Source organism: Mus musculus, chromosome 2 (genome assembly GCF_000001635.26).
Source record: "Mus musculus strain C57BL/6J chromosome 2, GRCm38.p6 C57BL/6J".
In the NCBI taxonomy this organism is placed as follows: Eukaryota; Metazoa; Chordata; class Mammalia; order Rodentia; family Muridae; genus Mus; species Mus musculus.
This window is the reverse complement of record NC_000068.7, coordinates 51278779-51303266: the sequence shown is the minus strand read 5'-3', so window position 1 is coordinate 51303266 and position 24488 is coordinate 51278779. Positions and strand designations below refer to the sequence as shown.

Below are 24488 nucleotides of genomic sequence, written 5' to 3'. Positions count from 1 at the left end.
CAGTTTAACTAAAAACTTAGTGGATTCTTATTTGTTTCAGATATAGCAATATGTGCTCAGTGGTTGCTAGAGTTTGGATCTGGAAGCCCCACCCCTACCCCACAAGGCTCTGACCTTGCTTCCAGATCCATGGTACCATTAGAGATGACAGGTTCCTTAAGAGGTATGAGATAATGGAAGGGTTTCCAGTCACTAAAAGCATGGCCTTGGAAGGGTTGTAATATTTAGGACTTCCTATCAGTTGCTTACCATGTTTTTTTGTTACAGTGCTAGGCATCTCACTGACACATTTGTTTCTCAGGTTGATGTGTAAAGGGTCTTTTTTGTTGTTGTTGTTGTTGTTGTTGTTTTGGTTTTTTTGAGACAAGATTTCTCTGTGTAGCTCTGGCTGTCCTGAAACTCAATTTGTAGACCAGGCTAGCCTCGAACTCAGAAATCTGCCTGCCTCTGCCTCCCAAGTGCTGGGATTAAAGGAGTGTGCCACCAACGCCCAGCTAAGGGTCTTGATATTAATGTAATGATTAATTATTAGCTTAAATGAACAATGTAAAAGTCACAGAAGACATTTATTAATAATTTTTGTTTGCTTTAAATAAAGACTAATATGTGTCCATACCTCATTCACTTCCGTGGAGAAGAATAAACTCATACTGTTAAGTATAATCAAGCTCAGCCTTGTGAATTAAAGTCCAAGTATTTGAAGAGCTTCGAACAACACAGCCTAAAATATTTTTAGGATGCAGGTAGTATTCAATGACAACTGGGTACATGGGGAAAAAAAATCACATCACTGGTGACAATTAATTCCAAGTTCATGACATAGAGTAGTGTTATCCTCCACCTTGGCCAGAAAAGGTCTTCTCTGCAGTGCTCAGTGGTTAGTGCAGAGATCAATGACTTGTCTAATGGTAAGACTGAGTGACTATTGAATGCTTAACCTTAAATGGGACATTTATATCAACACTCCCAAGCCTTTCGAAGCAGCTTATTCTGAGGAACAGGAGCAGTGATATAAAGGGCCATGCTTCAAAAACAAGCACCTGTGACACAGCTAGACCTAAACTGTGCCAGAGCATCAATACAGAGCAGGCAGAAAGAGTATCAAGAGGTGGAGGGTAGGGAGGAGCTCTAGGAAGTGCTGCTGTCTTCTAGATGGGCTGTGGCTCTTATAGTCATGGACTCTCAGATGCTATGATCAACTGCCTATGTCCTGCTCAAGAGCAAGCCAACAAGATCAATCCACACTTTAACAGGCAGCACTAAAGGACCTCAGTGGGTAAAGAATGAGGAGTAGAGACATGAAGCATGAAGGAGGGCATCATGCTGGGATGCCAGGGTAGAGTAGGGGGTTGAGGATAGAATATAATCAAGACATGTTGCTTACATGTATGAAATTGTTAAAGAATAAATAAAGGAGGGTGGATCAGGAGAGGGATAAAATCTGGACTGTAGAAAACAGATTAAATAAAACTTAAAAAAAGAATAAATAAAGGATTTTTCCATTTTTAAAAAATGAATTTGCAAGAAACCGAATAGACAGTGTGTATGCTGTGTTTGTATGCCATGATTAGTAAGCTCAATCTCACTGCTTTAGGACAACCAACAGCTCATTATGAAGCATTTAGTGCTGGGTGGTAGATCGGTGGAGAGTGAGTTTTATATGAAACCTCGATGTCAAAATATTTATGAACAGGGGAAAGTTTGATTTAAATATGAAATGAAGATATTTGCACTGCAGAAACAGCTCACGGTGCACGTGAACAGAGAACATCAAAGCGAGCGGGTAGGTGGTGGTCCACAAAGCATTCTTACCCTGCTACAATGAGTAGCTTTGGGAGAAGAAGTAAGAAATAACAGGAAAAAGAAAATAAGGTGCAACAAAACTCAATCCCCAAATATCAGGAATTCACCAAGTAATTGTAAGTGAAATAAGCAACGGGCTACCACTTTTGCTTACCAGATTCGTATAAAGTCCATGCATTCAGAGATCAAGCAAAACTGTCAAGATTATATTCACAGACAGTGTTTTCTAATAAAGCATCTTAGAAGTTAGCTTGAAAGCGTGCAGGCATTGAAAATGACCGTGTGCTGAAATAAAATAGTAAAAATTTAAAATAATTTCAATCAATACATTATCAAATGAATTGTGTTTGGTCCATACAGCAAGGAAGATGAACACACGATTAGAAAGAATGAGGATTTTCAAATCTTTTCAAGGAGTCACGACCTAGTGTCTTAGTTAGGGTTTCTATTACTGTGATATAACACCATGACAAAAAACAAGTTGGAGAGAAAAGAGTTTATTTGTTTTATACTTCCCGTATTGCTGGTCGTTACACCTGGATCTCATGGAAACATTTCCTCAGCCGAGGCTCCTTCCTCTCTGATCACTTAGCCTATGTCAAGTTGACACAAAATCAGTCAGTAGACTCTGACTTGTTACTAAGTGTAAACACATCTCACAAATATATCTTTATATAGTATGATTGCACTCTTGGGTGAGCATGCACGTATATATGTGTGTTTGTGCATGTATGAGTGTCCTTTGGTCTCCCACGTGCCTCATGGCTATCTAAAGTCCCCAAGTGAAGTAGAAGACTGGCTATAGAGGCTGCGCCCCTTCCCCATCCTGTATTACCCAGACACTGTGCTCTGCTGAGAGCCCCTTCCCTGGAACTGCCTAAACTTTCACTCTGGACTCCTTGCTTCTTCTGTAACAAGTTGTACCAGCCTAGTCTCAACTCAGTGGGCTAAGTGGCCTGCACAGCACTTCAGTGATTTTGATATCATCACCTCTCTCCAATGGCTTCCTATTGCACTCTAAGTGAAGTTTAAATTCTTAGTCTGACCCACAGGGACCTGTGCTATCTCAGCATCCCCAGTTTCCCACGTGTCTGCTGGGGTTCACCATCCTTGCCTCACTAGGCTCTAGTCTCTTTGTCCTCGGTTACACAGGAACACAATTTGTTAATGACAAAGTTCTTGTTCATGACTTCCAGTTATTCCAGAAGAGTTCAGAAAGACTCAGCTATTCTTTCAGATTTTACAGGACATTCTCAGAGAGAATTTCCCTAGACTTCTTCGATAAGTAAACTATGATTAGTTTTTCAGCTGGGACAGTCTTCTTTATTCTGTGGACTTTCCAGAGTTGGAGGTGCTGTGTGGTTCTGTGCTCAATGCTTGCCTCTCTACCAGAGCAACAATTATGGAAGGGCCATACTTTTAAAACAAAACAAACAAACAAACAAAAATAATAATATCATTTCTTAGCATAGTGCCTGGTGGGATAGGTATTTTTTAATGAAGGAACAAATGAAGAAATACTCCTAACTTCACATGCCTGGCTTGTGCTTTTGAAAAGCTTCCTTAGCACAATGCTGTAACTCAGAATGTATTGCAAAGGAAACTGGAACGCAAGCTCATGCAGCCATGATGTAAAAGCCTTTAATTTCATGATATGAACTTGTACTATGAGGACATGGGAACATCCCTTGATGCCATGCACAAAAATAGTCTTTTTCTTTCTCATTTTCTTTCCATCCATAGGAGACAGGGTGTTTCAACCCTGCTGAGCATTTGTGCTGCTAGAATCCCAGTTACCAGGGGAACCAGCATCCCCTTTTGCTAAATGATCCTGCCTTGACTCATATTTTATATCTGGTAAATTAGCATGCATACCCTTTTACCTTTATAAATAGGACCCCAGATGATCTGTTCTTACACCCTCCAAGTTTAGAGGTTCCCTTTAGATGAAGAAGGTGGTGAGACTCAGAAATGTAGGAGAACCCTCACCAAAAATAATCTGGGAGAGAAAGAAACAGAAATCTAATCCTGTGCTCATGAGTCAAGTGCTCTTTGAATCTCACAAAAGGTTTTATTAATGTGCACGCTGACCTCCCAAGCTCCAAAGCTACATTCATCCTGACCTCATTTCTCATTTCCACTAGAAACATCTGCGTGTTCATTAGACATCAGTTCCAAAAGGTTTCATATGTCTACGTATTAATTAAATTACTTTGATCATGTACAATCAAAACTGGGTGATTACAAAAGAAAGAGAAATGCATTAGATTCTAAGATACTAAAGATTTGAAATAGGAAATCGTGAGAAAGGATGGAGAAAGCACAGACCTTTTCTTAAGAGTAATGAGATGAAAGTGTTATTTTCTAAAGGTTATAATTTTCTGTAGGTTATAATTCTTGACCGTCTTTTACTCAGGTTTCCATGTCACTGTCTCTAGTGAGTATCACCAACAAGACCCAGCCAGCTTTTTGAATGTAGTAGGCTAAGATAGGAGCCTAGCACAACTCTCTCCTGAGAGGCTTCATCAGTAGCTGATGGAAACAGATGCAGAGACCCACAGCCAGACATCATGTGGAGCTCAGAGAGTCTTGTTGAAGAGTGAGGAGAAGGATTCCACAAGAAGACCTACAGAGTTATCTAACCTGGGCCAACAATCTACCAAGAATCATTCATTCAAGGGCTGAACCTAAGGCCCCTACACATATTTGTAGCAGATATGCAACTTGATCTTCATGTGGATTCCCCTAACAATTGGAGCAGGGGCTGTCTCTGACTCTGTTACCTGACATTAGATCCCCTTTCCCTGGCTAGATGGCCTTGTTGGACCTCAATGGGAGGGGAGGTGCTTAGTCCTGTTGTGACTTGGTGCCAGCAGGCTGGGTTGGTATGCAAGGGGGGAGGGGCTTCCTCTACTCTGAGAAGGGGAGAGGTAATGAGTGGGAGTGAGAGGAGAGGAGGGAGTGGGGTCTGCAATTGGGGTGTATAATGTGAATAAATAAATTAGTGAAAAAAAGTGAAGTTTTTGGAAAATACCTTAGTGGAAGCTCTCTCATCCACATAGCCTGTGGCTATTCAAAGACTTTATTTATTGAAAGAGAAACCTAAAAGTATCAGGGGATACAAACCAACATGTTAAAATATTTGTATTCATTATTTAAAGACTTTAATTTTAGAATAAAATTCTGCAGTGACATATTCTTAACATTGTGCGAATACTGAGATAGCTATAGGAAATAGAGGCACACACATGAGCCCAGACATTTGAAGGTGGATTGTTTCCCTTAGATGAATACAGCTCATTATTTCTCTGGTTACCTGCTAAACAGAAGAAAGAACATTTTCTACTGCACACACTAACTTCATGGATTTGACTACTTTAACTCCATACACACACACACACACACACACACACACACACAGAGGGGGAGAGAGAGAGGGGGGGGGGGAGAGGGAGAGGGAGAGAGAGAGAGAAAGAGAGAGAGAGATTCTCACACCATTAAAGACAATGTCTTGATCTGAAACCAAAGGTGACCTTCCTGCCTCAGGATCCCGGGTACAGGACATAGGCACATAGCATTGTAGCTGACTTTACTGTCAATTACATTTGCCCCCTTTTCTTTGTCTCATGCCCAATTACCCTGTACACTGTGGCTCTTATGTTGCCCCATTCTCAGAGATGGACACTGGCTATTCATTCTTGTCTAGAGTCAGTTTCTTCCTGTTTTACATCATGCATGCTCTGCATGGTGACTCTCTCGAAATTAGAACTTCTGCAGTAAGTACAATGTCCTAACAAACACTTCATTTATTTTTCTACTTCATCAACTCTAGTCTCCTCCCGATGACATCAAGTCTTCGGTTTTCCATCTTTATCCAGACTTTGTTTCTTCTTTTCCTTGGTGGGCACACTCAGATCCATCACTGTGGCCTCCCTACTGTGCTCCTCTGATCATATCTGCCCACTCCTGGATTATATCTGTTTGATTACTGCTCCAGAAGCCTGTATTTATCCCCCAGACCCACCAATTAAAATTCATCTTATAACTAAACTCATCTTAAGTGTTAACTTTTTATGACATCTGCCCCAGGCCTAAACATGTATTTACTTTTGTAACCTTACAAAAACTATCCTGCTCTTTAATGTGTATATAAAATATGAGAATCTGCTATAGCACTATATAAAGGATGCACTATTCACTCAGCATTTTGAATAGTTATGTATTATATATTAAACTAATATATTAATATCATGACTGATGTTATGTAACACAAAGCAGATACAAAAAGTAAGGCAGATAAGGACAACTACTCTCATGGCCGTTAGTTATGGTGGGAAAAGACAGATTGCATCCTGGGAAAGGTGAGAAGTGTAAGAAAATGAGGTCATAGAGATACCAAACTTCAGAACTTGAAACCCAAGTGGTAGGGAAAATAACCTGATGATTACATAAGTTCCTCTCAGCCTTCTCCTCCTTCCGCACTACCAGCATAGGTGAGTGGATTTGACTGCAAGTACACTGGGCCATCTTAACCTTATAGTGCAGAAGGTTTGCAGGGACAAAGGAAAGCAGAAAAGATAGGCAGAACCTTGGGATGAAGTGATGGCATGTTGGGCCAGGGGGATAGAGATGGAGATGGAGCAATTATTTCCTGTCCTTGCACACGACTTTTCCCACTGTGTTAAAAGCATCATCTACAGATGCCCTGTTTTTACCCTTGAGCAATTCCATATGGAAAAGCACACAACAGCTATTCCACACACATCTGCCAACATGATTGGACTGACTGTTACCTCTGATTAATTTTTAAACCAGGGGTGTATGTAATGTACTAAGCTGACCATTGTTTTTGTTAAATATTTCTCCATAATCACGATGGAAACTTGAGCAATTTATTTATTTATTTTTGATTATTCCTGGCAAAGGTATTCAGTGAACATAAACCAGAGATACTAAATTGAGCCTTGCTAACATTTTTCAGTGTTTAAATGTGTCCTCAGTGTGTTACTGTGTTTAAGGACTTTTAATTAAATAAAAAAATTCATGGCAATGTAAGAAAGTAGAACATTTTTCTTCACGCAAATATATTTCCTTTTAGCCCGGCATGAGTGCTTGTTTCTATATGGATAGTACAGTAATGCTTCAGATGATTATTTATTCCCGATGTATAGTTTTTGAGTGGGATGTGCCAATGATTAAAAACCTGCTAAATCTCAAGACTGTGCTTGCGTACGTAATTCACTTGTCTTTTTATAACTTTAACTCGACTGCTTGAGAACCAAGTTTTCACAAGTAACTTTTGAAAGAAAAAAAAAAAAGAATGAAATGGTTATAAGAGACTGGCCCACAGAAATGAGCTGAACAGAGAAAGCACTGGTGTGTTCTTCTCAGGTTAATTGGGCAATGGTTGGGAAACTAGGGGTGCTCGGTTACCAGTGTAGAGCTCTTAAAAATCCATCAAGACAGAGAAAATGAAAGAATAAACATGGAAAAATAATGACCATAAGAGCAATTTTGAATGGCTACATATTTGAGTTTTTCTTTAATACATCACAATAGATTTATTTTATCATTTATTCAAAGCAATGCAAAGCTCTGTAGGGTTTTTTTGTTGCTGTTTTGTATTGTTTAGGGATATTATTTAGAATACATGACTAAAGGTCAAAATTTGTTTTCTCAGCATCAGAGTCTACCACTATGAGTGTCAATTTCCAGAAGAAGCTCTGTGTGAGGAATCTTCTGCAGCAAGATCCACTCCTGTAATACTAGTTAAAAACAATGCATTTCTAATCAAATAGATGGGTGACAAAAATAAATAAATAAACAGATAGATAAATAAATAAATAAATAAATAAATAAATAAATAAATAAATAAAAGCTATGCCTTCAATTATGGATATATCAGAATCACATCATGATCTGGCAGAATTGTTGTGGTAGAAACGGTCTAAAACCCACAAAGTTCAATTTTACAGAGAGAATTTCTATGACAAGGGAGGAAAGAACAACCCAGAAAGGACCCTGTGCCCTGTGGCTGTGATTCCCTGCTTAGCTGACCTCTTCTGAGGCAACAATAGGAGTCAGACTCAGTCTTCCCAAGGCTGAGGCTAATTCCTATTGCTTGTGTCCTGCTGGCCAGTCTAATTTTTACCATTTGCGTGGGGCTACTCCATTAACTGAGCTGTAGGAAAATCAAATACCACATTTCTAGAAATTAACTAAATTTCAGTAAGTATTCTAAGCAGGTCACAATACCCATAGTTCTATCAGGTCCACCCTGTCATGGTAAGTGGGGCACAGGGCAGTTTACTAACAAATAAGTACCACAGAGCTACGAAATATAATGCTACCAGTTCATGCAGAAATGCGAAGATGCTTTCCAAATTGCTTTGCTTGTGACTACAACTACAATGTAATGAACATAACATCGTAACAAGGTTTAAAAGCCAAATTGTGTTCTTAAAGATCAGTGGTCAATAAAATTCTGATGATCATTTCTTGTCTCTTGGAATAATAATTACTTACGTTTCAGCATTAGGTACAGTTTGCTAATTTGGAGAGGTGTGTGCTTTTGTGTGTGTGTGTGTGTGTGTGTGTGTGTGTGTGTGTGTGTGTGTGTGCGCGCGCGCACGTGCCTGCATATATGTGCACACATGTGCACAGAGGGTAGATGCTGAGAGTCATTCTCAATCTCTACCTTAGGTTTTGAGGCTGGGAGTGTCACTGAACCTGGAGTCCACTGATGGTCTGGACTGCCTGGCCAACAAGCCCAGAGACCTCCCTTCCCCAGTGCTGAGATTACAGGGGTACATGCCATGCTTAGCTTTTATACACAAGCCAGGGATCGGAGCTCCGGCCAGTACACTTGCAGGGTGAGCACGCTGTCCACTGAGCCTGGCCCCTGACCTGGAACCATACCGTGTCGTATGAAAGACTTTGCAGTTATCTTGACCTTATTTCTATTCCTAGTGTCATCAATGCAGGGCTTGTGATAGCTGACAGGAGCTTGATAATATCTGCAGAATGAAGGAAGAGTTTGTTACTTGAGATGAAATAAAGTTTGTGTCCTGGAAATGCTGAAGGCTTTTTTAGTAGGGTCATCAAGTAGGTCTGAAATATTTTCTAATGTTCCCCCCAAAGATACATTACATAAGATGAAGCATCGTGGACACTCATGAGTGGTCAGCTTCTAGATGAACTTACTGTCTGTATAGGTGTTGTAGGCACTGAATTGCAGTTTTTAAACCTGAAACCCCAGAAATACTTAATATAAGATATAAACTTTTTGTCTGGCAATAAATCAGTTTCCTACTTTTGAGTTCAGACAGGTGTAACAATCGAAGATCGATGTAATCATCAAAAGTATAAATATTTGTCAAGCAAAATATAAATAAAACTTGATTTAGCTTTCTCATATCTCAGTTATTTAGTTCTCTTCTATGGTCTAAGTGCCTTTTCAACTGAGAAATACTCAAGCTAAGGAATTTATATGTGCTGCTGATCAGTAAATTAGCAGTTTGATCCCAGCGCAAATATTAACTTACCTCCATTACTGCATTTATCGGTTTCACGGAATAGTATCGGATCCTGAGCAGCTGCACTGACTGTTCAAATCACGGGTTTCCTTACAAGCCCTTAAATGTTGATGGAGCGGTACTGATAGTCATCCATTTCTAATCTCCATTATAGAAGACCCTATTCAGAGAACCAAATTTAATAAATGTTCAAAGAGAAATATTCAGTGTTACATAATTCTTTTATTGATTATTGGCATTTTCTTCTATAATGTGAACAGTGTTTAGTTCATGTATGCAGGCAACCTGAACAAAAAAAAAAAGAAAAAAAACTTGCCCCTGCCTCCAATTCATCTCAGGTTATGTTTCAGTAATACTGCTCTAAATCAAACAATAATCTATAATTCTATCATAGTTAGCTTACACCCTCAACATGGCATACCTAGGAAGAGGGACCCGTGACCAGCAAATTAGTTTTATCAGATTGGCCTGTAGACATGTTTGGGGAGACATTTCTTCATTTATAATTAATGTAGGAAGGTTCACTTTCCTACATTAATTAAGGGTGGTGCCACCCTTGGGTAGGTGATCCTGTGGTTTAGAAGAAAGCAGACCAAGTCCTTCACCGTGGGAGTAAGTCAGTAAGCAGTGTTCCTACATGGTCTCTGCTTCAGTGACAGCTAGCTCCAGTTTCTTGCACTGAGAGTTTGCCTTGACTTTTCTTGATGAAAGAATCTAAAAGTAAACCAAATACATTCTTTTGTCTCCAAGGAGCTTTGGGGGATGGTGTTTATCACAATCCCAGAGAGCAGCCTAGGGTGACCTCACCATCTGTCTCACCGGTGCATCTTTTGCATTTCCTTTCCTCTACCAACGCTGAAAATTATGGCAGCCATGACAGAGCTGGTCTCCAAGAGCTCACGGTTATAAAACCCCGAGAAGTATGTAAATCTTCCTGATGACGTAGCACAAATCAGGATTGTTAAAATACCTACCATAGAACTTAATGATTAGTTGGAAACAGTCTTGTCTTGCTTTCCCTGGCCCGGGTATCAGGGAGAGTACTGGGACAGTACTGGGACAGTACTATGTAGTAGTGTAATCTGTATGTGTGCTTTCACAGGTTACCATTTGGAATTGGTGTGCTCCACTGAGGAAGACTGCTTCTCCCACTGCCAGCATTAGTTGTTTATTGTTCTTTGTGTAAGGTTGACTTCTTTGGGTCTTTACACCTTTCCACTTTGGCATGTCAATTGCTGTTCTTGTTCAACTCGTGTTTGTAATGGCTGCCATGTTGGTGGGACTTGATGGGTATAGCTTCTGACATTCCTAGGAAACACAATCTCACAGCAAATTCCCTGATCCTCTGGCTCCTACAACATTTTCACCCTCTCTTCCACAATGTTTCTTGAGTCTTAGGTGCAGGAGGAGTTGTGTTGTGACATAACCTTTTGGACTTGACTCCATTCCTTTGTATTTTAATTAGCTATGGCTTTCTGTAATAGTCTCAGTCTGTGGCAAAGAGAAGTTCACTTGATGAGGCACAAGGGATAGACTTAATGTCTTCTATTAGGAGAAATGTTTAGAGTATAGTTAGGGATTGTGCTGGCTTAGTAAATTAGTGGTTGAAGATAAACCTTCAGTAATGATGACTTTACTAGCACTGAGTTATTAGCTTGGATTCCAGTGCCAGGCATGTTTTACCTATTGTTGAGCTGGTCTTAAGTCCAATTAGAGAGCAATTGGTTACTGCCAAGGTATGTGTGCCACTACTGCACACTTACAGTTATTTTTCCATGTTGTTTATTGTTGTGGTTCTTAGACATAGCTGGGTAGAACTGTTGTTTGCTTCCTTTCTTTGGAAGAATGCAGGGTACCCTCTGATATCATGAAAACTGGTTCTTGGGGAGGAGACACTCAGGTTAGTTCCAGCTCAGGATCCTCTGGGCTGTGTGCATGAAGTACATGGGTTTTGCAACAATAGGAACTTACTGTCCACCTCTAGCAGTCAACCAAGGGAACTAACAATAACATGTAGTGTTTGAGGGAGTTTCTTGGATAACTCTGACCAAAACTCAAACGAGCTTCTCATGCCTGGTGTTGGGGTTTTATTAGATGGTCTTTGGCTCATGGAAGAAGCTTTGTCAGGGCAGATGAATGACAAAAATCTCATTTAAAGCATATATGTATATTAATGCACAGACTTAAACATATTATAAGGTTTTAATATTTAGATAGATAACAGTATGATTTAGTATGACTTTCTCAGATGTGTGCTCTCCATCTGTATTTATTTCCCATCTCCTCTCTAATTAGAGGCCCCTGACATTTCACCAGCTAGATCATGTGTGCTTGCTATTCCTCTCTCTATTGCTGCCCCACCCAAAAACCACAATCTGTGCCTGTCTTCTTTGCTTTCCAATAGTCCACTCTCTCTCTCTCTCTCTCTCTCTCTCCCTCCCTCCCTCCCTCCTCCCTCTCTTCCTCCCTCCCTATCCTCCCTCCCTCCCTTCCTTTCTTCCTTCTTGTTTTCTTCTCTATAAGTGGAAATAACTATGTGTTTGGTTTTTTTATTGTTTATTTATCTGGCCTGGGGAAAATGTAAGCTAAGTAGATGCTGGGGGGGCGGGGCTTTAAATTCAATGTAAATGAGTGTTGTAAGCATTGGAGGGGGTATTAAATGAGATAGCCTATCACTAGATTGTCTCAGATACTCTCGGTAGGAAAGTGGGCATGTGCAGGTTTCAGGAGGACTGTAGTAGCTGCCTTTTTGTGGATTGCAGGATTGCAAGAGCTCACAGAAGATTTCTGCTGGCCAGTTCACCAGTGTCTGGGTGTGCTCCATTAGCTCTGCTGTAAGGAATGCCACTTGCTCTCTGTGTGTGCTGTGAGGCAGAACAATAGGGCACTCTCCTCGGGAATAGCTTCCGATTCCCCCAAAGTTCACTCAAAGCCCACATTTTTTCCTCTCTGAATAATGTATGAGCTTGATTCACCCATGTGCTGCTAATCTAGCATGGAGGAAACTTCCAGCAGTTTCTGCCTTGTCTGATGTCACTGAAAAACCTCACCAGTTCAAACAGGAAGACTGTTTGGGCAGATTTTGACAGAGAGTTTGATGAAAAGGCAGGTGAGGAAGAGGCCCAGAGGGGTGTGTGTGGGCAGGGAAAGGGAATAGCGTTGAGTTTGAAAGTCTTCTTATAGCAGGGGCTCCTGATAGAGGTAAACCTGGCTCATTGGGCACCGTAGTAAGCCAGGATTTTGTTAAGGAAACCCCTCCTACATTATTCCCTTTTATAGCATAAGGCCCAAATAGGTATCAGCTCTTAAGCCCTGTATTATTAGTAATAACCTGTATGCTACTCCTGAGGCCACAGTAAGAATCATATTCTCTCACATTTCTGAAAGTAAACCCTAAAATAAAAGGCACAACACCCATTGTGCCTGCTTGAGATGCTGGAGGCTGGACTCTACGTCAGTCTTCATCATCTACGTCAGTCTTTATGTCCTTCTTTTAATGTCATCACTCCTTGGATTCATGGCCCACTTGAATCCTGAATGACCTCATCTTAACTAATTAGACTTATTTCTAAATAAGGTCACCTTCTGAGACTCCGGGATGACTTGAATTTGGAGAAATGTTATTCAATCCAGTACAACCTAAAAGAGTAGAACATGACCCTTGCTTTATAGATGTCTAGGCAGGCTTCTGGACCTGAGAAGTAGGCTTCGTGCCTATTGCTCATGAGAAGGACAAAATGGAAGCCTCAGAGGAACACCTTCCACTCACTCAGGTGAGGGATGAGGTTACCATGGCTACACAATTGCAGGCATGCTACGGAGGATGGCATCCCTCCAGATCATCCTTCAAAACACTCTTCAACACTCTTCGCTTAACTTTTCCCCCAGAGATGCATTGTTCAGAGGAGAAACCCTGTCATTCAACATAGATTTTTTTTTTATGGATTTGGTCCATCTTCAAACTCTGTAAGGTCACTGTCTCAGGATCTGTAGGTCAGGAAACAGAATCAGACATTGGAGAATCATTAAAATCTCAGGTATTAGAACGAAATTCAGGGGCAAATTAGGCACTGCAGTTTGAAAATAGTATTTTCAGTTTAGTGCTTAGCTTCACTACTCCATAGGTAAGAATGTCTAAGAACAAAACCCTGAATATTTGCCTAGTGGACTTCAGCAAGCTAGAAAAGGATGCAACAGTTGGTAAAAGTGCTTTCTGCTCTCCTGTGGGATTAGGAAATCCAACACCCTCTCCTGCCTGTGTGGGTATGGTCTCTCTCTTTCCCTCCACCCCCAACCACACACACACACACACACACACACACACACGGGTTCGGGGGGGGGGGCAGGCACATGTAAATAAAAATGAGATGAATGTTTATGAAGGACATTATTGGAGAAGCTTCAAACAAGTCTCACTCACTGTAGTTTCCTTATACAGTTCTAACAGAATACAAATTCAGTGATTTGGATGCAATAGAAGTTTATTTACGGCCTGTGAAGCCCACGATTTAGGGCATATGTCTGATGAGTCTTCTTGTTGAACATGAACATGGTAAAAAGCAACTCATGAGAAAGAAAGGCAGATAGTTCATCCTTTTTATGGTAGAAGAATTCAGACTCAGTTCCTTATACATCCTAGACAACCACTGACCTATACCTCAACAGGAACCTTTCACTGGGCAATCATTTCTGAGGTAACTCACTAACACTGTCTAGTGATATTGTAACTAATCCATTCTCTAGGCTTAGACTCTCTGTTTTCAATGATTACATCTCAGGCTTGATTCACTGGGGAGAATGAATTTCCAACACATGAACTTTTGGAGTACCTTCAAACCACAGCACCCCCATGATAATTTTGTCTCAAGCTCTCCATGAAGCTCAAGGTGACCTCTTTTCACAACCTCAACATCTCATGTAGCATCTTGGCTCTGTGTTGTCCTTTGCTTGCTTTCGCCCTGCTTGGGTTTGATAAGCCATCTGAGGGTGGAAGAATGTGAGGGGGTGTGAAGTGACAGCACTATCTTCTGCTGTTCCAAAGAACACAGCGGCCCTCTCACATCCAGCAGTGTCCAGAGGAAAACAGTGACCACATCCTTTATGTGACTCACCACAGATTTGCATGTAAGAGCAAAACTCCTCCAGCTTTCTCCCTTTGTCTGGAACCTTCATGGACTTAGCATCGGTATGCTATCCCCTGTTAGTTGGAATGTTTTCTGTTGTGACTAGTAAAACACACAGGACAAAGTGCACAGGTTCAGTACAGTCCAACAATTAGATTGTAAGACTCTGTAAAAGTCTTGAGATTCTCAATAATTTTCTGATAAATGTGTGCTTTGTAAGTAAAGTTCAAAAGGATAAAGAAGTTTGAGCCAACAGCATGTAGCCTCAACTCACAGGCACTCCTGCCTAGCCTCCCCTCAAACACAGGTTCTGAACCAGCTCCTTCGCCAGAATACCATGTGACTGACATCAACTTTTTCTTCTTGCAGGGGTAAGGACATAGAGATGTGGGGAAGGGTCAGAGTTAAAGCTGAGTGTATTCTACATTCACAGTTACAGCTTCCAGAATGCTGTGAATGTGTCCAGCACCCAACTAGAAACAAGAACTACCATGGCAAGTTGAGAAGATATTGCCAGAAAGGAAAAGACTCTTGCTCTACCTTTGGGATAAGGTTCTTTCCATTTCCATTTTAGGTTTTCCCTTGGATATACAAGTTGCTTACTGACGCAGTGCAGAATTCTTGCAGAGGGAATGGACTTCGCAGTATTGCCACACTGATTTTGCACACACATATATAAGAACAAGGGCTGGGGAAAAAATCCTCAGAAAGGATCTAACCTGAAGCTTGTCATGTTTTCTTGGCTTTGCAAACTCCAGATGGAAGGAAGACACAGTAAGCCTCAATATGATAAGGCATTAGGAAACAAAGGGCCAAACAATAGTATTGTTTGAGATGTAGTAAATCAATCCACCAGTATCTCTAAATAAATGTTTATGAAACCACTTCAGTAGTATCTATGAAAGTGCCATGCCCTGAAAATCTTTCAGTCCGAATTCTATTCCTCCTGAGACCTCCAGAACATTCTCAAAATTGACTACGGTCAGAGCAGCTTACTGCATTTTCTAAAACAAAAGCAATGTTGCTCTGTTTGGAAGTATAAAATAAAACAAATTGATTGGAAAAGATGTTATAACAATTATTGTTTGTTATATATTAATTCTTGTTTTTAATCTAAGATTTAGTACCTCACTAAGCTACCCAGTGTTCAGTTCTTATACATTACTTCTGAAATATCATAATTACATTCAAAACTCAAGCTTGGGGGATTAAATGACTTCATCAGCTACCAGGATGTTCCTAGACAAGAAACCAGGTAGAAGTTGGTGTTGTTTTCTTCCTATGTCATTGTTTCAGAAGAATATCATGGCAACCACTGCACAGCCGCCCAGGTAGACTCCCACAGAAGAGCAAGCACAACCAGCTGAGAATGTGGGGGAGGAAATCCAAGCCAGACCGTGCACTTGGGCTTTGGAGAAAACAGTTGCCAAGTCGAAAAGCCTTTAACAGACTGCATACCAACTGCTTCTTATACCATCCAGCACTTAAGCCTGCTACACACTCATGCCCCACAGCTTCATTTCCAAACACACTATCATCCAGAAAATTGTGTTCACATACTCACTATACAAAGTGTAGGGGATCCGTTCTGTTCTGAAGGTCTGCAAATGAAGACCAGAGTCTGCGGTTCTACCATGAGGACTTTACCAGGATTGACAGGGCTGCCTGGTAAAGAAAGGATCTCAAACATATAAGACACACGGTGGTACTCTAACTGAGCATCGCAAGGGGGAGAGGAGGATGCACCTGACATAAAGTATCTTCTGCCTGGCCAGGAGGAGTCTTCACAGTCCAGCTGTAATTCCGAGGCTTGTGACATTTATTTTTAATGATTTTTATTTTATGTGCATGGTGTTTTGCCTGCACGTATGTCTGTGTGAGTCAGACTCCTGGAATCTTACTTAAAGACAGTTGTGAGCTGCCATGCGGGTGCTGGGAATTGAACCCCATCCTCTGAAAGAGCAACCATGCTCTTAGCCACTGAGACCCTAGTGTGTGATATTTTGATAACTTTCTGGAGCTCTTTGCTTTCCTCAGTATGAGAACAACTACTTGAGTAGCCACGATTGGCCACACAGAAAGAACATACACAGAGAGGGAGCAAGTGATAGGCATAAGTCAGTACTGGAAAGCAAGAAAACCAAACCTCAGAATACACTGGCTTGAGTAAAATCTTTATTATAAACAGAACAAAACAAAACATGGAAACACTTGCAAGTTTCAAGGTCCTTCCAATCTTTGAATGCCAGTGGAACTCATCTAAAACCATGAACTAACAGGGTAGATTAGTGCTATTTGTAAAAAAGTGCTTTACAAACTAGGGCATTGGTTTTCTTGTCATTAGATCAAACTCCTCATTAGTAGAGTCTAACTAAAGCCCCAAAAGTTAAGTGAGTTTCAACAAGTTGTGTCACTTTCAGAGACTGTCAGTCAAGTCCAACAAATACCACACACACACACACACAAACACACACAAACATACACACACACTCACCTACAACGGATCTTCTTAGGCAAATTCAATTAATTAGTTACATGGCTGTAGAGGTGTGGGTTCGTTTCTGGCCTCTCTAATTTAGTCTAGTGCCAGTACCATACTATATTTGTTACTATAGATCTGTAGTATAATCTGAAGTCAGGTATAGTGACAGCCCCAGAATTATTCTTTTAAGCAAGGAATAATGAACTACCAAGAGACTAATTTATTAAGGCCACTTATTAAAGTTTGCAAAGTTAAAAATTAACATAGATACACTCTGCCTGTGGGTTTGCTGGTCACATGGTACATGCCTGGTACTAATTGAATATGAATGCATTTTTTGACTGGCTATTTCTCAGAAATAATGTATAACTCAGTCAGTCTTCCAGGACACAAAATTGTATTATTCATAATTGGCACGTATTTTTGGCAATGGGCCATATGGTAAATATTTGGAGGTTTGGGACCATATGGTCTCTGTCAGCACTTTTAAGTGTTCCCCACTGCAGTGGGGAAGCAGCCATAGACAATGTGTAAAGTAGGCACCAGTGGATTCCAATAAACCCTTGCTTACAAAATGCTTAAGCTGGCTGGGCTTGGCCTGTGAAGACAGAGTTTGCTGCCCTCCAATATCTGGGCCTGGAGGGTGAGAGGTTTAGTATCTGTGAGTTCTGGGAAGTATTTAGTGTCAAAATGAGCTAGCCACACAAGGGTCAAAGAAGAAAGAAGTCTTCACTATCTATAAATTCAGAATATTTTAGGTACCTCAGTATTCTACCAAGGCTCCTTTGGAAAGCTTCTCAGATCGCTGTGTGTGAGAGACCTTTCCAAACTCATCCTGCTACTATCTTTATACTTTCTTCATTTAAGATAATGGTACCATTGAACATAGTGTCATTTCTTGCATCCTTGCCACCACCATCTTGAAAAACAAAACAAGCAAACAAACAAACAAACAAACAACCCTGAACCTCATTTGATCTGGTGATATAAATGGCAAAGAATGTGCATTTTCAGTTTAGCCTCATTGTGACATTAAATACAATAAATATTGTCCAGTGCAATACATCTTGAGTCATAGGGACATATGGCTTGGGCTCAGGAGTGTGTGTGTGTGTGTGTGTGTGTGTGTGTGTGTGTGTGTGTGTGTGTGTGTGTTTAAAACAGAAAACAATGCCATCTGTCTAAACAGTAGGCATGGTGCCAGATGCCAATCTGACTAAGCTATACAAGTGAATAGGAATGAACTTCAGCCTCCACTTCCTCCTCCCCCAAGAATCTATTAAAAGACTGAAAGAGCTGTTTAGCAGCAAGGACTGGGACACGATGCTAAAGTGCATTTTCTTGAACAACAGGAGCAGCAGCTGCCAGAGCCAAGCCAGTAACAGTTGTCCACTATGGCTTTGCCCCGGCTCATCCCAGGGCTCAGCAAAGGAACCTCTCCGGACTTCCAGGATGTGGATGTTGGGACAGGAAGTGAAACAAAGCATACATTATAGAAGCATGGGTGACAGCTGTGGGGATGTGGAAACCGCCTTTGTCAGTCTAACGGCAGAGAGAGACTGAGATAAGAGAACATAAGCCCACAAAAAGTAATCTCTTCTCCATGATACCTGTTATGTAAAATTTAGGGAAATGAATGACGACATGGGAGCATTAGCATTTGATGTATGTTGCAGAAGATGAAAAACTCCTGGGGACTCAGGTTTCCTGAGATACCAAAAATAATGTGATACCAGTTTTGTAAAAACTGGGAAACTACATATTAACTTTACTGTGCCTATATTACTTATTATATTAGTCCTCTTGTTCTCCCATTCAGTAACTGGAGGAATTACCAAAGTGTGGAGCATTTTTACATTACATATTAGTAGAGTATTTTTACACCATAAGCATCTATTAGAATATCAAATACTTACGTGTCTACCAAACAAATCCATTGATTAATAACATGCCTGCCGTTTTTAGAAAAATAAAAAAAAATTAAAGAAATCAAATATGACAGGTTGGAAAGATCTCCTAATTTCCTTTACTGTGCTCCCAGAGGAAATTCAAGTAGTTTCCATTTGGCATACATTTTTAAGATCATATTTTATAATAGTACTACAGGATTTCTCTATATATGTAAACACATAGAAAAATAGAATCTCTCCATACATACAAATATATATGGATATATACTTCTTACATATATTTATTATACCTCTTGTATGTATAAGTAATATAGGCACAGTAAAGTTAATATGTAGTTTTCCAGTTTTTACAAAACTGGTGTCACATTATTTTTGGTATCTTTCATTCTACAACAGTTGATTTTAATGTACTAATTTTCCCTACGTTTTGAACCGTTTTGCTCTTAAATTTTCTTCCTATACCATGAGGGCACGTAACATTTTCCAATACAAATTACGCAGTGCTAATTTACTTCTTTCCATTTTCTGGCACTGGTTTCCTTGGCTCCGTATCGGTCAGGTTTACATTAAGCTGTGACTATCTGTCCTATCCATTTCCCCGCTGTACTAAAGAGCCAAGCCAGGATCACCAGAGCAGCTCCTTCTGAAGCACCAGCTCTTCTACTAAGAAGGACCAAGTGGCCCAGGGCACTTGCTGGGGAGGCTCCTGCTGGGCTGCGAAAGGCTGCTGTGGATCCCCCAGGAGTCTAAACACTGGAGGGAACCTTGTCTCTTCTTGGGAGGCTATGATTTGTGGTGATCAGATCTCAAGAAGAACTTTGTGAGTCAAGGTCTACTTGAGATTCTGAGAGACTTAATTATTCCAAACTCATGCTGTCATCACGTGCTCCGACCTGTGGAACAGGTCAGAGCACAGTCATGATGGGGTACACGCCTGGCAGTCCTGCACACACTAGAGCTCACTGTCACGGTCACAGACTCTAGGTTTGAGAAACAGACTGAACTGACCTGCAACAGTACGTAAGTGTATTTAGATCTGTTTCCTGAAAGCCATGAGGTAATGGCATTATAAACCTCATATATTATTAAAAGAGGTTTTTTTCCTTAAAAAAAATAACTTGGCAAAGTAATATTGAAATCAAACTAATGCAGCTTTCTGGACATTTTAAAAATGGCACAGATCCAGACTGAGATTAGGAAAAAGTAAATAACTACCCTCATAACAACAACAAATCAATTATCTTAAGAAAAAGTTCAGCCGGGCGTGGTGGCGCACACCTTTAGTCCCAGAACTTGGGAGGCAGAGGCAGGCAGCTTTCTGAGTTCGAGACCAGCCTGGTCTACAGAGTGAGTTCCAGGACAGCCAGGGCTACACAGAGAAACCCTGTCTCGGAAAAGAAAGAAAAGAACAGAAAAAGTTCACAGTCAACCCAGTGCTGAAGAGTTCTGTTAATAGAAATAGCCCAGTAATGCTAACAAATGACAAGGGAAATGGTACATCAGACACTCAGACCGGGAGCTGTACCGCCTGCTGTCTTTGCTCGTCCATTTCCCAATGTGGCTTTTTCAAGCTCTTAGAACTTCGGCTCTATATAGAGGTTTTTTTTTTTTCCCGAGATTGGTGTAAGTCAGGACTAGACATACAAAACCTCTGCAAACAGCCATATTGCTGACCCTAGCACCACCTAGATTCTTACATCCATATAATCCCTACTCAGAACTTTGTCTGCCCACCACCATGAAGTATCTCAGTTGACTGGGTGAGATCCCAGTGGATTACTGGAGGATAACATGCAACAGTACTAACAACAGAGTACCCCCACGGTTACCAGTGGCAACTCATGATCTTGTAATTCTCATGACCTTGCAAATACTGATCTTTCTGCTGACCAAGGAATGAGTGCTCTTACTGAATAATGGAAAAACAAAGTGATAAGTTGGCCTGCTACTTGAGATGAGATCCTGTTGCTAAATGTATTCAGAACTATCTGATATTAGAGTTTGGGAATTTTCCAAACTGTGGCTAGCTCACTGAGCTTCTGTCAGTGGGTGCTTCTGAGATATGATAGCTACTGTATGAAGAGGAAGAAGTGTAACAGGACACCACCTCCTGGGTCACTATGCTGCTAACAGGGCTGGTTTTACACACCATTTCATGCCCAGAGCAATTATATGTGCCTTGTATTTGATTTTCTTGCTGGAGATGCTTCCCAAAGGATCCCACTGCCAAGAGACTGCAAGCCCTAAACCACCTGTAGCCTCTGGGTCCCATGGGAGACCTGATGTCAGGTCTGTTCCACTATAGCCCTGCCTACTGTGGAAACCTCAGTCCTACCAAATCTCACCAGGGTTATTTTCTTGTCTATAACACAGGGACAATGCTCGTTTCTATCCATTTAAAGGAACTGCAGTAGGAAACAAACTGTATTATGCCATGTAAACAAAAGATATTGTTATTATGTTGCACCTGCATCCGTTTGCCTCAAAAGTTGCATGGCCTTAGACAATGCAGAGGGCGATTTGGTCTTCCACTGTGAGCTCATCAGAGCTTCTAGTAAGGCGACCAAAAGGGATCTGGTCCTCTCCTATTGAACTTCCTCAGTTGTCAATTGCTCCTGTTTTGTTTTGTTTTTTAAATTGTCAGCTGATCTCTGTGCACATTACATTCTCATATTAAACAAAATTTAAGGGACATTTCCTTCCAAGCACATCGGGATAAAATAAATGTCTTTTTCCATCTTTAGACCTAAGTGTATACAATTCCGTTAGTAAAACTACATAATATCACATACCTTATCATACTTCTGTGAAATACAGAAACATATTTAGATGGTAGTTATTGTCACCTCATTATAATCTTTTAGAGACTTTACCAAGAATTAGTAATGCCAAAATAATCTTCATTGGAGAATTCTTGAGAGTTATCCTAAAACTATGCCCCAAAGGACATTATTGTGCTAGTAATTTAGTTAAAATGAATACTCTCACAGGATTCTACTAGTATAACTTATATTACCATCAGTACATAATATCAAAGGACAAACTGAACATGGCCCTGGTTCTTAACAAATCATGACAGAAAGCCGGGCATGGTGGCACACACCTTTAATCCCAGCACTTGGGAGGCAGAGGCAAGTGGATTTCTGAGTTTGAGGCCAGCCTGGTCTACAAAGTGAGTTCCAGGACAGCCAGAGCTATATAGAGAAACCTTGTCTCGAAAAAACAAAAGAAAGAAAGAAAGAAAGAAAGAAAGAAAGAAAGAAAGAAAGAAAGAAAGGAAGGAAGGAAGGAAGGAAGGAAGGAAGGAAGGAAGGAAGGAAGGAAGGAAGGAAGGAAGGAAGGTCAAAAAAATCCTAAAATCCTTAATAAAAACTTTTTTAAAAAAACCTAAAAAAATAACCCTAAAATTCTAAAAAAAAAAAAACAAAACCTCAAGAACAAATCATGACAGAGAGATTACAGGACACTTGTACTTACTTTATATCAATTCTATACATACATATCAAGCGTAAACACACACATATGTATATATGACCAGATTTCATGTCAAAGATATGGAATATGTATCACATATGTATATATATAATTATATGTACTATATGTATATATGTATATGTGTGTGCATGTGTGTGTGTGTGTGCATGTAAATATTAGAGAAAAGCAAATACAACCTAGCTTACAACTTTGGTCAGAAGGGTATCTATGACAGTAAGTTGGTCTGCGTACTAAAGAAAATGATCACAGTTTTTCTTTGAAGGCCTGAATATATTGTACAGAATAAGGTATATGACTCTTCAGTTAGAGATTACTCTCAGCATCAACAACTCCAGATGCTATTTTGTATTTATTAACAAATAGAATATGGTTTGTTGATAGAATATACTTAATTCATATTTTATTGAATATTAATGTTTAGCTTTAAACACTGAAAGAGATTGGTCTGAAGAAATAACCAAATTGCCTTTGAAGTCATAGTTTTTCTTACAAGGGTGATTTCTAGTTAGGACTCATTAAACATAAAATTAAAAAATCCACTCTGCATTGATGACACATACTTAATAAAAACCAGGAAGATATAAATGGATGGATATGTATATAATTTTAGTGTTCTGTTTGTTGGTTTGTTTGTTTGATTGTTTTTTGTTTTATTTTTTGTTTTCATTTCCTTCCTGGCACCCTCATTTTCTAAGGCAGGTGTTTGTCTTTAAGTTTTGTTGCTTCTTGGAATTCTGAGAGGAGATAAACTGAATGTTAGTCCATGTTCTTAATACTGCGGTTGGCTATTTTCCAACGGTCTTTGCTGCAGAATTATATCTGTTATGTCTTTTGGTCTTGCATAGAGTAGTGATCAGCCTGTAAGACTCTCCTGTCTAAGTGCATCATTTCATATAAAACACAACTGGCAAAAACAAAAGGTTAGCTGGTTTCATGGCTAGGTCAAGGCATGTGTGTTGCCAATAAAGGAGCAGTCTTTAACATCTGGTGTGAGGGGCTGTTGAGAGCGTTCACTGGCTAAGAGCACAGGCTGCTCCTGCAGCGGACTCTTGTTTAGCTCTGGGCCCCCACAGGATGGCTAACAATAGTCTATAATTCTAGTTCCCAGGGATGTGATCTCTCTTCTTACATCTTTGGGCATTGCACATATGTGTGGCACAGATAAATATGCAAGCAAAGAACACATATATGTAAAATGAATAAATAAATCTTTTCAAAGAAAGACTGGAGGGAGCAAAAGCCAGCAGGAACACATTAAGTTGTACCACTAAACTAAATTAGAGATTTTGAAAATCTCCATTGGTCTTCACTCTGGTTAAAGAATGACTCATTGGTAAAGAACTTGATGAATTTAAAAAAAAACTTCACCTTGGCAGACATCCTAAATTCTCCCCTGGACTGCTATGTATACATATTTAGCCCTTGTAACTAACATCCTTTATTTGGATTTCGAGATTTCAAAACATCGTTTTTCCAGTCTACGTGCTAAGTTTTGAATTATGTTCTGACATTTGGTTTCTTGTCATTTATAACGTATTTTATGACAATCCTTGAGATTAAATTTGGAGTCTGAAAATCAGTGTGATTGGAACTTACCTGTGGATATTAGAGAGAGCTGGGTAATTTGAACTTGGCTGTGAGGGCTGAGACGAAGAGTACATGGTGGATGGGGTGAGATAGAGAGGAATCCTAACAAGTATTAGTGAGTAACCTAGGCTTTTTCCCCCAATAGAGCTATGTTTAATACAGAGACACAGTTGTCACTATTAATTTCTCTTTATGAGGCATTTCAATGATGCTGTAGTTTAAAAATAATAACCAACATTGTTATTCTCAGGTATGTGAGCAGTAAAGCTGACATTTTAGCCTTCTGGCTATTGCTCAAGACATTACCTAATACATTACCTCATAATGATGACTAGAGAAGAACATTTTCAAAAGCACAGTCATAAAGTGCTTTGATAAAGCCACCCCAGGTCTTGTGGCCAAACATAGATGCCAAAACCCCCTAAAATGAGTTAGGGGTGATAGCTGTCTCTGCCCACTCTCAGAGAGACCATTTGCCCTTTCAGGGGTCTGTTTCACGTTGGAACAGAACTGCCGGCACTTACACAATATGACATAAATTGTGACAATTTAT

General features: G+C 40.1%; 1 long non-coding RNA gene across 1 annotated transcript in view; it reads right to left on the bottom strand.

The window, feature by feature from the left end:
- Window positions 1–7321: 7321 nt before the first annotated feature.
- The window catches only part of Gm13497 (predicted gene 13497), a 54115-nt gene continuing 36948 nt past the window's right edge, over window positions 7322–24488 (bottom strand). The window contains exons 2-3 of the long non-coding RNA NR_040636.1: window positions 9348–9498; window positions 7322–8819 (exon numbers count right to left, since the gene is read on the bottom strand). This is a non-coding gene — a long non-coding RNA (predicted gene 13497). The remainder of the gene's footprint in view (window positions 8820–9347; window positions 9499–24488) is intronic.